The sequence below is a fragment of the Cyrtonyx montezumae genome, unplaced genomic scaffold (assembly GCF_038088225.1).
Source record: "Cyrtonyx montezumae isolate F1298 unplaced genomic scaffold, pur_monq_1.0 scaffold_25, whole genome shotgun sequence".
Lineage (NCBI taxonomy): Eukaryota > Metazoa > Chordata > Aves > Galliformes > Odontophoridae > Cyrtonyx > Cyrtonyx montezumae.
Genome location: NW_027071992.1, coordinates 10,425,587 through 10,440,520, shown reverse-complemented (window position 1 = coordinate 10,440,520; position 14,934 = coordinate 10,425,587). Strand labels below are relative to the sequence as shown.

Sequence of the window (14,934 nt, the reverse complement as noted above, 5' to 3'; positions counted from 1 at the left end):
AACATGAAGAAAAAACTGTAATAAAAGTCTCTTTAAAACAACTCAGAGAAAGTTGCACTTAGTTATGTTTTCAACAACAAAATTCATCTATTTAAAACAGTCGCAAAACTTGTTTCAATTTTTTTTATTCTGTTCTGATTTTGTTTAACCATTGCTCTGAACTTTCATCATATGCTCAGCCCAAGGGTTACCTGTGTTCCAGCTTTTTAAGATACCTAACATGCATAAATACATTCAAACAGTTCTAAACAATTAAAAAACAAGAGGAGATGGATGTGTTCAGTGTTCAATGTTCAAATGTGGCTTTTATCATCAGTGTGAATCATGTCACAATTTAGATGCCTAAAATAGTTTGCTGTTCATAAAATAAAGCAAACTGAAATCTCTTGAGAGGAGGCAGAAATATATACTGAGCAATTCAGTTTTGTGCTGTGGGAAGCTTCTTACAGGAAGGGCCTAGGTTTCTTCCAACTGGGTATTTAAATTTGTATTTTAAATTATTGTTGGTGTTCTTGAAATGTTGTGTGTTGAAGGCTGTGGAAACAGAAATACTTTTGTTTTGTCTTTAAAAATGAAATATAATGGGAAATTGAAGGACATATTTAACTTCCCACAGTTCTAACATGCTTCTAGAATAGGGTTTGATCACAGACATTTCACTAAACTGAATTCAGATTCTCATTTCCTTCTGTTATTTCCAAAGACTTCTGGCTAATTTAACATGGCATGCAGGATCAGTGAACAAGTATTTAATAAAATAGATTTTAAAGCCTGAAAGATTACATTTCTTTGGCCAGATGCTGCGGTGTTCCTGCCTTTGGACATATACTGACATGTATTAAAGTTGACATTACCCTTCTACTGTGCCTTCATGAGGCCTCATCTGTAATACCACATCCCGTCTCATGGTTCTTTACATAAGAAAGACATGAAGCTGTTGGAATGGGACCAGAGAAGGCCACAAAGATGGTCAAGGAGCACCTCTACTACAAAGAAAGATTGAGGGGAGCTGGTCTTGTTTAGGTTGGATAAGAGAAGGCTCTGAGGAGACCTCATTGTGGCTTTCCTGTACTTGAAGGGAGCTTACAAACAGGAAGGAGACCAACTTTTTACACGGTCTTGTAGTAATATGACAAAGGGGAATGGCTTTAAACTAAAAACAGAGGAGATTTAGGTTAGATTGGATGGCTCTGGGCAGCCTTATCTGTTGGATGGCAGCTGTGACTGCAGCAGGGGGTTGGAAATGAGCTTTAAGGTTGTCTCCAACCCAAGCCATTCTGTGATTCTCTTTCTACCTTAAAACCAACAGGCACAGTGTGTCAAACTGTCAAAGCTACATGGGAGAGTAAAACTCGTCAGGATTGTTAGTGTGCAGACATAAAACAATATATATTTTAGAAGTGAGTCTATCAGGAGGGACCTCATCTCAGTCTGTGTAAAGGATAGTCAGTCACATATAGACATGAGGGCAGCGTCTCACTCCAGCATTATCAAGATAGTTACCAGAGAGTTGGAGTCAGAGAAGGAGGGTGACTAGTGAATTTGCTCAGGCATCTGTGCTCAAACCTGTTCTTTCTACGTGTTCATAAAAAATAAAAAAAGAATTAAAAAAAAAAAAAAAACAGAAAATAATGGTAGAAAACTCAGAAAAATGCTGAGGTAGAATTAGTTTGCAGATGCTCTACTAGCTTATATAGAACTGTAAATCAATGGACCAGCTGAAGAGCTGCAGGAAAACTTTACAAGGCGACTGTCTTGTATTGAATAAGCAAATCAAAGTCGGTGTAGATAAATGTAGAATAATGCATGTAAGCAAAAATCAGGTGTTTTGCATGTAAGTTCTCAGACTCCAATCTTTGTGACTTAGACATGGGATTTTGCAGCAGTGATCACTCCCTGCAAAGTCTTGTTCACTGCTCATCTTATGTAGTTCCGCTCTTCCCAACTCCAAAAATGTACAGCAGAGCTGGAAAAATCCAGAGAAGGTTATGAAGGATGAGGAGAGCTACAGAACAGGTTCTGTGCTGAGAACAGCCATGCTGATATTCCTTGGTCTACAAAAGATAACATACAAAGAAGGAAACATAAGAAATGTCTTTAGAAGAAGTAAATATCTTGGGGAAGTATTGTTGTCTCTCCTAACAGAAAAATCAGAAATTACCAAGCTAGAGGAAGTGTCATTCAGAGCAAAAAGAAAAAGAAAAGAAAAAAGAAAACGTAGTTCTTTGTGCAAACCATGTATTGGCTGTAACTCCACAGCCATGGATCCATAAGTTAACGTAAGTTCAAAGTGAAATTGCACAAAGGACAGCCATTGGGCATTACTTCACACATGGAAGCCAGGTGCAGCTCAGGATGCCTCTGAAGCAGCGCAGTACACATGCATCTTATTTATGTACATATCCCCAGGAAACTGTATTGATCATTCTTGGAAGGATGCTCACTGGAGGTCTTTCTCAGCATGGCCTTTTCTAAGGTGGATTTGTTTGGATGCACCTAAAACCATGTCCTCTAGAGAGGAATTAGAAGCCTCATAACACAGGTGTCTTGAACATGCACTCGTGGAGGTGGCAGCAGGAGATGGGTGAGGTGTCAGTCAGTGTTAAAGCACAGGTGGCATCAGAGCCAAATCCAGAGGGAAGAAGCCTGCAGGTATAGCTCACTGTATGGTTTTCCACTGTTTGAACAATAACAGATATTGCTTGGGTCTAGTCTCCTTCATTTGCATCTGATGTTGCTTTTGGAGTAACAAGGCTGAAAATACTGTTAATTGAGACAAATACTACACAGCCAATATTTAACCCACAGCAGGCTGCCCAAAGAAACTATAGATGCTACATCCTTAGAGGTGGTCAAGGTCAGGCTGTATGGAGCCCAGGGCAGCCTGACTGATCTCATAGGTGGCAACTCTGACCACAGCAGGGTGTTGGAACTAGATGTTTTTTAAGGTTCTTTCCTACTCAGACTATTCTGTCATTTTGTGATGAAGGTGGTACAAGAGTAAAGGTCTCTAAAGTCTATTTGATTTTTCACAGAAGTTTCCTTTTTCTGCCAATTCACAGAAGAGTTGGAAGACACTATGTCTGAGGGAAGGTTGTGATGCTGAGCAGGTGAATTGGAAACAGCACAGAATCCAGGCAGATGCAGTGTTAGTGTGTCCTCCCTCATCTTGATAGTTGTGCTGTGTCCTCAGAAACTGTTGGAAATAGTAAAGTCACTAGTCAGGTTCAGGGAGTCCTTGGCTTCTTTTCTACTTTTGGTATGAAGTGTCATTCCAATTACAGTTCTTTAAAAAGGGGAGGAAAAAAAAACACCAGGAAAAAACAAACAAACAAACAAAAAAAAAACCCAAAGAACATTTCAGAACAAGGATGGGCAGCACTTGTAGTCTCCTGGAAGTGCCTTCTGCAGCCAGATTTCTTCAGCTAAGGAGATTTTATCCCTCCCCAGGACCCGCAGCTATGTCCAGGAACACATGCTCTTGGCAGCAAGCTGCTGCTGTCTGATGTAGCTGGAGAACTGAAAATAACTGTTCTGAGGGAAAATACTTCAGACCTAAAAGACTTCAGCAATAGCTATCTAATGTTTTTAGTTCTTAGTTATTTTGGATGATTAGAGAATTGGAGGGTTTGGGAATTTCATTTTATATTCTTTACTTTTTTTCTCAAAAATCAGCAGCTATATAGTTTGACCACAAAAAAAAATAAGGACATAGTGAAGTTTGTTAAACCTGCTTTCACTTGTGAAGTCAGTGTTCTTTGTCTGCCTTTTTGAATTGTGTGGAAATAATTCACTCACTGAAATCAATATTCAGTCTTTGTTTTCTACTCTTTCGTAAGTTTGGCTTATTTTCTCATTTTTTCTTTTAGCAAAGTTTCGCAGCTAGTGATAACACTAGATAGTTACCAATAAAACTTTAGTACTTTTGGTGAAAAAGGAACAAAAAAGTGGTGCTTGGATCAGCTCCTTGATTTAACAGGGTTTACTACTTTCAAATAAATGCTTGTTAGTGCTTGTTAATTTAAAACAATCTCACCAGCAACAGCTGTGAGGAGATTACAACTCATCAAAGACGAGACGTAATATAATTTAAAAACAATAAATCCATTCTTTCAAGTATCACAATGTGATTTAAAATAAATAACACATTTGATCATTATAAGTGGTCTTTATATAAGGTGTAGCATTTGCAACAGAATCATAGGTAAAAATGACCAAAATGTATGCTTCTTTTAGAGGACCTTTCAGTTGATAATGTCAAAGTGCTTAATGAATTAATAGATATTTAATATAGAATCACAGCAGGCTTCACAACTATTATTTTTGTTTAAAAAATATTGGAAAAAGTGATACAGAGAAATAGTGATTTTCCAGAAATCTGAAGGGGAATGTGATGATCGTGTATCATGGCTTGGCAGAGAAAAAAATCTAAAATCCTAATAAAGGGCCATGTTCCTTACTTTACTGGGTTTCAGATTTTTTCTTGCAGTAGTGATAAAGGTGATATTTGTTAAGTACTGAGCTGTACTGATTGGTTATGATTCACTGATAAAGAAACTTATTTGATTTTTCAATTATTAGAATGAAATATTCATAAACTCTTGTTTATGTTAGTATTCAAGTCAAAACTGTTCTTTGGGGAAGGAGTGAATGAAAATATATCTTGTTCTGCCTCATATTTTTTCACTGAAAGTGCTCTTCACCGCTTTGAAAGCTTGAAGTGCAGAGATTTTATTTGTAGGGCCTGTATCGCTGTTCACACTTCTTGAATTCTGAGCCTGCAGAGATGAAAAATTCCTAGCGAGTAACATCCTGGCAGTTTCACTTGCCTACTATATGTAATTTGTAATACTCTAGCTTTTCTGAAACTGAGAGATGTGTTTATACAATGATATGCAAAAGAAACAGTGTTATGGTACATCCCATGCTGTTTAACATCAGGGAGTTTACAAAACTGTGCTCCATGACGTATCCCCTTCGCAGGGGTATCTTTTGAAAGATTGTTCAATGCTGCATAGAAGTGGAGAGCTGGATGATGGTGGATGAGATTAAGGTTTAAGCACGCAGTGAACTGTGTTGTAGAGAGCGCAGCAAGCAGGTCAAGCAAAGAGATTGTTTCCATCTGTTCAGCAGTGGTATCTTGTGTACTGTTCCATGACTGTGTGGGCCTTTGCTGCAGAAAACTGTTTACAGACCACAGTCCAATGGGTGGAGGGTTGCAGCACTGGGCATGCTAGAAACTAAAGAAATGAAGCTTGTTTAACCTGAAGAAGGGTAGTGTGATTTCAGTTTCCTACAATCGTTAATACAGCAAGGTTGGTTGTATATCAAATGGAGCCAGCTTCTCCTTGGAGGTACATATAAAAGAGTAAGGGCAGTGGTCACAAGCTGCCAACACAACCATCCTCTATGACATAAGGAGAAAATATTTCCTTTTCATTGGAGTAGGTTTTGCCACAGATGCTGCAGAATCTCTGTCTTCAGAGACACTCGCCATGGACTGGACGAGAGCCTTGGCAGCTCATTCTAGCTTTAACACTGGCCTTTGCAGCTGGCCTTGCTTTGAAGTTGAACTAGATAACTGCCAGAAAGGCTTCCAGTTTGAATTATTTCATGAGTCTGTGATCCCAGTTGGGTGGAGATGGTGGGTAATCAACGGCATATACACAGACACCCAAATTTTTTCCCTCCAAAGAAGGAGTTGTATGTAGATAGGTCCACACATGTTGCAATACTCTTTTAGTAAAATTACACCACCTAATTCTTATTAAATTCAAAAGAAGGAACAGCACGTCCAATTTCTGAATGAAAAACATGCAGAGTTTACTGATTCTTGTTCCATTAGTATTTAAATACTGCTGGGAGCAAAGTTTCAGAAATGTTCTGTATTGCAGTTTATAGCCCTATAAAGATAATTTATTAATCTCTGTCAGAACATTCAGATTTCAGAAGATTAAATATGGCTGTTAGGCCCTGATTTCTTCTATAAGAAGCTGAGAACCCTTTGTACCCAACAACTCTTAAAATTAGAGGCTCTTCCTGGATTTATTTTACCTCTACTGGGGGAAATTTGCCAGAACTGTTCAGTGATTCTGGGAAGATGTGCTGAGGGATGCCATTTCTATCAGATCCACGGCATTGAGTGGTCACTGAACAAAACCTGGAAATGCAAAGGAGAAAGATATCAGAAGACAAGAGAAATTTTTAAAAGTGACCTGAGTATGAAATTCTCTGTAAGAGAATGAGTGAAGAAGACCAGTACTTTTATCTGAATATGCATTCAAAATGGGTGTTTTCAGAATGTATTTTAGATTTTTCTTTTGTAGAGATAAAAAAGATTTGTAACAACTAGATACTTTTAGCACAAAACAACGTGACAACAAGGCAAGCAATACTTTTAGTTGATAAAGATCCACAGTTCTGTACATGAGCTCTTTACATGCCACTGTCATCCACGTAAGTCAATAGAGACCCTTTCCCATGCTTCTAAAATTTTGCTTGTAAGACCGAAATATATTAATGTTTTGAGTCTGGTTGGCTCCATAAACAAGCAAATTTGGTTCACAGATGGGTGTTGTTGTTCAGCAGGCTGAATGTGTGATTTGACCTTTTTATGTGGTATACAGCAGCAGATATGTCAGCTTTTGCAAGTTGGGCAGCCTTGTTTATATTTCAAACAGTGATTCAGGATCTTTATTAAGATGACTCTCTAAAAAGTAGGTAAATGCCATTCTGACAACAAATCGTGGCCTGTGTCTATCAAACGCTTGATGCCTGATAGGATCTTACGAACACAACTGGAATCTACGTACAGTATTGTCATGGAAATTGGAGATGTTTTGTCTCTGTGTCAGAATCGTGAGCGCTAAATCTCTGCCTGTCATAACTAATTGTTGATTTGTGACGTTCATCCCGGATGTGTTAAACTGTTCCATATGTTAATAAGACTTAAGAGTTCTCACAGTTATGGCTTTTCCTTTTTAATGAGTGGGACCATTTTTTACTGTCAGAAGCACTAGAGTTTAAAATAATGTTTTTCAGATTTGTTTCTTTTGTGAAGACTAATAAGAGCTTCCAGGGGGACATTAAGATTTATCGTTGGAAACACTCTTGGTGGGTTTAGAGATGCGGAACTGTCATTTTCCTAGTCTTGCTGCCAAATTTCCAAGAAGCCTCTCTCCAGATGTTATTATGGTGACAGACCTGCAGTGAATCAGCAGAATTTCATACAGCTCTTCAGATAACTATATTCTAGCTTCATTTTGAACAGTGTGAAACTCTTTGGAATCAGACTTCAGATGGCTTTAGGGCAGACATGTTTATCCTGCAGACAGTGGAACGCATGCAGCCCAGGACAGCCAGTAATTAGCCCTGCTTCCTATTCCACATCCTCGTGGTGGTGGCTCTTCCCCACCAACTGGCCCAGTCCTATAGAAGCACGCCTGTCACTCAGTATGACCAAAGCATCAATACAGTTTCTCTTCACTCACTGAGACTCAGGTGAACCTAAAGGTTGGACACCTGTCCTTGAGTGTACAGAACAAGATTAAGAAGAAATGAACATTGGCCACTGGATCAAAACAGAAACAACTCTGTATACATACATGTAAACTATACATTCATGTGCACCTGAGTAATTTAAACTCTTATCTGCACATCAATGTAGGGAGAGTAAATAAATAATTTTTAGTATTAAAGCTGGAGTTAAGAATAAACTGGACAGCAGAGTGTGGTTGGAGTAGATTAAAAATGCTTAAAAGAGACCTGAAATAAAAAGGAGAAAGGTAAGAATACCAACAAAGAAGACAAACGTGTGGGAGCTTAAAAATGCCAGGAACCAGGAAAACAGCATAGTGCTGCTGTATCAAGAGAGGCAAAACCTACAAGAATATAATCTCATTTTTTTAAAAGTAATTTGTCGTTGTCAGATGTTACCATTTTCTGTTCCTTTGCAGCAACAAGTCACCTTGGGACTTCAAATACGCTATCATTTTCTACGATCTTGCTTTTTAAAAGCCTCATAAATTCTCACTACATTTCCAAATTCTGCTGTTTCATACAAAGCTGAATGCCTGTATCCCATATTGTTAAACTGAAAACTCACAGCCTGCTTAGTTAGCAGTTAAGCAACTATTCTACATAGTCCCTAGTGAATTGTAATTAAATATCCTACCTATTTACTCCACAATGTTTGCATGCTTTTTTTTTTTTTTTTTTTGTAATTTAACATAAAGCCTTCTCATTTGTTGTGCACTTTTACTGTCAAGTTGATAACTTTGCTTTTTTTGTTCTATGGTTACCTACTACATATTTTGGCTGTGCTAGGTAGCATGAATTTGTTGTTCAGCCTATGCAAGCCTAGACAATTTTAACAACTTGGTAGAAAATATCTGTTATGCACAGGTATGTGGAAAAGAGCCAGTCTGACTCAGAGTTCAAAGGAAAGCAAAATAAATCACTTTCCAGCATCTTGGAAAGAGAGCTGAACGCAATATATGCAAAGATACGCTCTCATTCTTGAGAAAACTCAGAGGATTTTTTCTCTATATTTCAGTGTGTCTACAATTAATAGAAGTGGAGTGGGAAGGTTTTTTTAACTTGCAGCCTTCCTTTCACTGCTGAAAAGCCTCATTCTCAAACCAGGGTAAATATCCCTCCCTAATTAGTCGCAGATGCAGCAGTACGTGCACAAGTGTGTGTCAAGAGGACATTTGGAAATCATAGCAGAAGGTATGGTGCCAGATAGGAAAGAAACATGTGAGCTGAAGTGGGGAGTTGTTAGGAGAGTTCAACAGTTGTTTTGTAAAGATAGTGAGGCAAAGGGGACAGCTGTTATTCATTTTTAGGTAAGATTGCAAATCAAGCACATGACCCCTTTTTCTCTTCAGCAAAGGTCTTCATCTATTATTTACATGTGTCAGAACTGCATAGAAGTTAAAATTCGCCCTCAAAAATCTGTTTAGAACATTTACACATTTTCTCTTCTCTCCCCAAACCCATCAGCCTTTCAGTAGCAAAATGTGCACCTTTCCATTTTCTGTTTTTAATTTTGTTATCACATTGGTGTGTAGAAGAGCCATATCAACTGTGGAAGATACTAATTGGCTGAATACCAAGGCAGTCAGCAAAACTGCCTCCAAAGAGGAATATAAAGAGTCAGAGATTTAAAACAAAAATATTTTTTCTGTCGCTGCTTTTAGCAATACTGCTATTGTATTATTTTTATCACTTGTCATTATATTAAAATACAGCAATGGTATGTGTTTAAATGTAAGTTGAAATCGTTGCCAGACACCAAATGCATGAGTCTCAACATACTTATCCCATCAATTTCAAATGCATCATAATGCTAAATCTCAAAAGCCTTTTTTTTTAATAATTTTATACCACTGATAAATATTTGATGCTGCAGTGCAAAGCTTCTATCAATCTTACTCAACACTGACTACAATCTTTTATCTACCTGATAGACTGTGGCTTAAAAACACTGTATCTTTCAGTGTGTTTCTTTTTACCAGCCTCTGTAATCTACTCCAAAATATTTTAATTTTATTAAATCTATAAATTTTGTTTATCTTGAGATGAAAAATGTGTTTTTATGGATCTTGAGTGAACATGGTAGTGCCAACCCTTGGGTGGGTGTTTAATCCACAAAAGCACAACCAAGTGGGTACAGTAACACTTGTATGGATAAGTTGCATCAAGTGGAATTTAAGCATTACAAAAAATCCTGCTTTATCTTATTTTCCATTTGTGTGTCTGGTTATACTATCTCCTACACAGAACTGGTAGTTTCTCCTCTCAGGGTTACCTATCAGAGCAGCAGTATAGCAGGGCTGTGTGTTCGGCTTTCTGTACTTCCAGCTAGCAAATTGGTGGCACATTGCTCCAGCAGTGTTTCTCTCTTCATAGCACACTTCCTGATGCAGTTCTTTTGCCCATCCCCATTCTGAAGTGCTCTGTGCAGGAAGGATGCTTCCAGGAAACCTAGCATTGCATTTCCCTAAAACCACTAACACAGTTTTTGTTGTTAGGAATGTAGGAATGAGGTTGGCAGCTCTGCTACTTGCAATGGCAAGCATTGTCAGAAACACATCAGTTCTCTTTTCCTTTGGGAAGATAATAACTGCTGCCATATGGGCCCTACTTTCCCCATTGTTTTTCTGAATAATCAACGGAGAGGAGAAAGACTTCACGAGAGCAAGGAGAACTCAGCTGTGGCCTAGAAAATCCACAGAAACCTCTGTGAGGAATTCAGAATAATACCGTAGGAAAACGTAGCTGCCCTCACTGTGCTGGCAGAGTTCTCTTCAGTGCTGTTTCTCAAGGGAGTTGATGGGTAAGTCAGAATGCTGTTCTGTAGACACCAGCTCAAGCAAACTGATCAGCATTCAGTCACAAGGAGTATTTTTAATTCTGAAGTGTAGAAAGTGATTAGTGAGGCCTTTTTTTTTTTCGTCTGAAATACTTCTCAGAAGTTCAGTGAAATGATATCAGTTCAGAGAAAAATGTGGCTTTGATGTTAAGATGGAAAGGAACTTGATGTGAAAACTTGTAACCTGTGCTTTCACCATCCATGTTTTCAGTTATTTCTTTTCTTTAGTTTTATCAAACTTGTCCTCTAATATTTATGTTCTTACTTTATGTTTAACCTCATTGCAGAACATGGTTGCAGAAACTGCCCTATACCCTGCTGAAATTACTACCCATATCTATTACTTTATTAGCAGTCATCTTAAATGAACTGTGAAGAATCAGTAAAATGTGTCAGAATATTATTTTACTGCTTTTAAGTCGGTGTTTTCTTATGGGAATATGCTATCTAGAGAGCTTTATACTTACAGATATCATAGACAACTGGAGGCAGTCCCGGAGTGGAGGGGGCCACTGTGCTGGTTAAAGAGTGAGAGAACACAGTATGTAAGGGAGCTGAAGATAACTGGGTCTGTTTTCCATTACCTACAGGAGCTTTCATGGATGCACCTGTTTCTTCTCAGAGGTATATGCAAAAGAGCAAGGGAAAGTGGTCAGATAAGAGTGGCTGCAGGATCTCTATCTTTGGTGATACTCAGGACAGGGCAAAACCCACAGCGGCCTTATCTGGCTTCAAGTAAAGCTCTGCTTTGACTATGAGTTTGGATTAAATGACACCCAGAGGTCCTTCCTAGCCTAAATTATTCTGTCATTCTCATAAATACTTGCATCTCTCTTAGTTTCTGACCTGGAACACAAGTGATGTGTCATCCCTTTACCTAGGAAGCCTTTGTGAGCTTTGCTCTGCTTTTCAAACCTTCACTCAATGTGCTGAGGGAAAAGGTGATGGAAAGCAAACAGGAAAACCACACAGTTGCTTTAACTTTGCCCTTCATTTAATCCTCTATATTTAATTATTTTTACAGCAGAAGCCATATCTACCTTTCTTTTTCCTTTTCCTTTTTTTTTTTATTCTTTATTATTCTATAGTAGATGTGTAGATTTATTATGTAGTAGATTTATTATGTCTGACAGCCCAATTGTATCACCTCTTGCAGAAGTACTGGGATACCGAGTATTCTTTTCTTACAGCGTTAGGCATCCTGATGCATTTGCTGTAATCACATGCTCTATGAACTTTTACTGTGGCCATATTTTCTGATTACCCTGTACTGTGTTCCAGTAAGGTAGACATCTCACCAAACAGATTTTTGGGCCTTACTTTCTGTACATGTTTAACATGGAAACTATCATTGTCCTTCTAAGAAATGCTGTATGAATTACACTGAATGGAATGTGATCACCTTTCAAAAGCTCCTGGAGTAATTGCAAGATAACCTGTTTCCTTCACACACCTGCCTCTCTAGGTTTGTTCAGTTACAATCCACTCTTCATTTGTTACATACAGTGCTGGATAAATCCCTGCTTTTGAGGGCGAGCAATAAAAAGTAGGGACATTGGCCAGTATTCTCTTTTACCAAGTCTGTCAGATGTGGAAAATAGAAGTGTATACAATGGAATGATGTTTGTGCCTCCCTTGATAAAAATGGCCATGCTGATTTCTTTGCCTTAGGATCTGGGGCTCTCTCTGTTCTTAACAAAATTACCAGTTTTAAGTAGTGGGCAGACATACAGATTTTGCCTATGACATAGACGTGGAGAATTTATGTGTAACCGTTTCAGCGCAGAATACCTGGTGGAGCTTGCGGAGTAAGAGAGCTCAGTTCTGTTTCTGTGGTGCTGTTGCACCAGAAGACCAGTGATGTGTGCTTCTCTGCATTTCCAAGCTTGCTGATGATAGAATGGCTATAGGATTGGGATTGAATTTGCCTAACTCTTTCTGCTGAAATGTTCTCAGTTGCTTCTGATTCACCGGGGAGTTGTATTTTACTGTGTCAGTGACATTGTGCTCAGATTTTGGTACTCCTGTGAGAATTCTCAACTTTGTGTGTGCGTGCTGAGTAGAAATGTACTTAAACTTATGAACTAAAATGTCCAAAGCGTGCGACGTCTCACTTTTCTTAGGCTCTCCTAGCACTGAGCCCTGATAGTCTGGTCGTGTTGCCCACAAAGCACGTCTGAGCACACGCTTTTAGAGGGCTGCAGAGGTGAAGCCGAGTTTCTCTCATCGGCTACAGCCAGCTGCTGTGGGCTGGGAGGGGGCCAAGGGCCTGGAGCAGAGAGCAGGAAGCCTGCCTCTTGTGCGTGTTGAGTGACCCCCACACTGGTGCCAAGACTGACAGGAGGAGGGAGTAGGTTCAGGTTTAGTGGGGACAGGCACTGAACTAGGGGAAAGGAATACAGGCAAGGGTTGAATTCATGCCGTTGCATATGCTAGACCTGAAATAATCTCAGTGGCCCAGTAGGTGTCTATCTACAGTATTTACCTGTTGTGGGATGGGATCCAGCTCTCTGTGCAGTCTCTGCTTTTTGGGGTAACATTGTGTAAATGTTGCCTAAAAGTGGCTTGACATTGCGTAACACCAGGGCGGATGAGATAAGGCAGGTCTGGAGCTCACGTCCAGCTGATGGCAAGAGACTTGCAGCCCTGAATCCAGGGGCATGCTGCGGTGCAGGGCAGAGGTGGTGCAAATGCAGTCCAAGCTCTGTCAGACCCGTTTAAACTAAATGGACGAGAAAGAACCTGAAGCAAGGAAAGAAAAGAAGAATGTTGTCTGAACAGCACCAAGTGGAACTGCGCAGATCCCTTGAAGATCATCCCTTGGTAAGCACAAGAAGTCAAAAGCAAATAAGACTACACTGGTGATGCTGTGACACAAAGGTTCGGGACTGCAAAGAAATGTGCAGAAAAGCCCTGTATAAGCTCTGCAGCCTGCTTTCCTCCAGAAGAGGCCTGCTGCTTCATACTGGATAGATGCAGATCTCGCTGGCAAAGTGTGTGACCGAGCCAGCTATCGAGTGCCAGCAAAAAGGCCTTTCCCATCCAGGCAGAATTGTTGGAGTTGGCATTCAGTCATGTTGGCTCATATTTATTACATATTTTCTTCCTCTGTATATACATCCTTTTTTTACTGAGCGATAGAACTGCAGAATGAAAACATGAATCTTCTCTTGCCTGAGATTCATCTGGGCACTGTACAAGAAGTACACCATTAGATGCAGGAAGCCAGCATTTTAAGATTGTAGAAAAAGGGACATTTTATTTCATTCCTTTTCTCAGTTTAATCTGAAAAGACTGGTACTACGTATTGCAGAGAGGTCCCATGGGTGCTTTAGCTAGGTACACCCTGTCTAGTATGAGTAAGCATGACAGAGCCAGTCCCACCTTCTATTAGTTTCATAATGAAGTTGTATCTTTTCAGTGCAAGTGATAGGACTTAAATTGCATGGGAGACTCTGTGATCTTGACATTTTTAATTCATATTCTAGTTTTCTGAAAAGCTCTTGAAATGTTACTGTCTATTCAGTATATCTCTGATGTGAACTTAAAACATGGTTTTCATAGAAGAAATAGCCATTGTCTGTGTCAACAAAAGGTTTCTCACCAGGATGCCTGTGACAAAAAGTAAATCCATTTATAAACTGTAACAAATGGCTAAATGCATTATACAAAGCTTTTGGAAAAGATGACAAGGATTCCATGGCAGCAGTTTGAAGGGAGCTCTGTCATAGTTTGGGGAATTAATACTTGTCATTGGTAATGACTTAGAGGGTGCATTTGGTATGTTACTGTTGCAGTCCCTTAACATGCTTTGGTAGTGCTCAGGGTCACATAACGAAGCTGTAATTCCTATGAGACCTTTTGGACTGCAACAAAAGTCACTTAAATATTCACCAGAATGTTCTTTCTGGCTTTTTAGGTGGTCAGGTTCTGTTGTGTCAATAACAAAAAAGCTCAGTGTTCCCTATGGAGCAGGCAGCACAATTGTCAGATGAGCCCAAATGATACTTCTTCAAGACACCACTGCAGATCCCTTAGCGAATCTGGATTTTTGTTTTATTTTGTTTTGTTCTGTTTTTTTTTTTTTTTTACTGAACTATAGGAGCTGGTTTCCCTTCTGCTACCATGCAAAGGTTAGCTGAGAGCTTGTGTCCAAAACAGAAAACAAGCCCACATCACAGGGCTGTGTTTGGATCTGACAGTGCACTGCTGAGCACCCCGTGTCACATCCTGCCTTCACCAGAAGAAGCAAAGTAGCCCAGAACAGCACAACTTGGAACTGTTACAAAGAGTGGGATGACTAGGAACTAAAATACGTGCATTGGGAAGGCACCTTGAGAAAGGAGGAACATAGACAGGGAACTCATCAGTGGAAGCAAATAGCTCAGGAAGGGAAAGAGGGGACCTGAATGGGCAAAAAAGGAGGAAACAGCAGATGCAGAAGGGTTTCTGCCACTAGGTTCATAATAAAATCTGCAATCCTCAAGTGCCCTGATGAAAGATGAAAGGGAATTTGCTCTCTGCTCTTGCCAACACTTGTGTTCTCTTTTTGCAAACCA

The 14,934-nt window shown here is 39.4% G+C and overlaps 1 protein-coding gene and 1 long non-coding RNA gene across 6 annotated transcripts in view; both read left to right on the top strand.

Annotated features, from left to right (window-relative positions):
- The window catches only part of GHR (growth hormone receptor), a 130,005-nt gene that overhangs the window by 80,939 nt on the left and 34,132 nt on the right, over positions 1–14,934 (top strand). The gene's annotated exons all lie outside the window — the stretch shown is intronic.
- LOC136050800 (uncharacterized) lies at positions 1,619–2,216 on the top strand. Its single transcript, XR_010622427.1, has 2 exons — positions 1,619–1,885; positions 2,077–2,216. It is a non-coding gene; the product is annotated as an uncharacterized LOC136050800 (long non-coding RNA).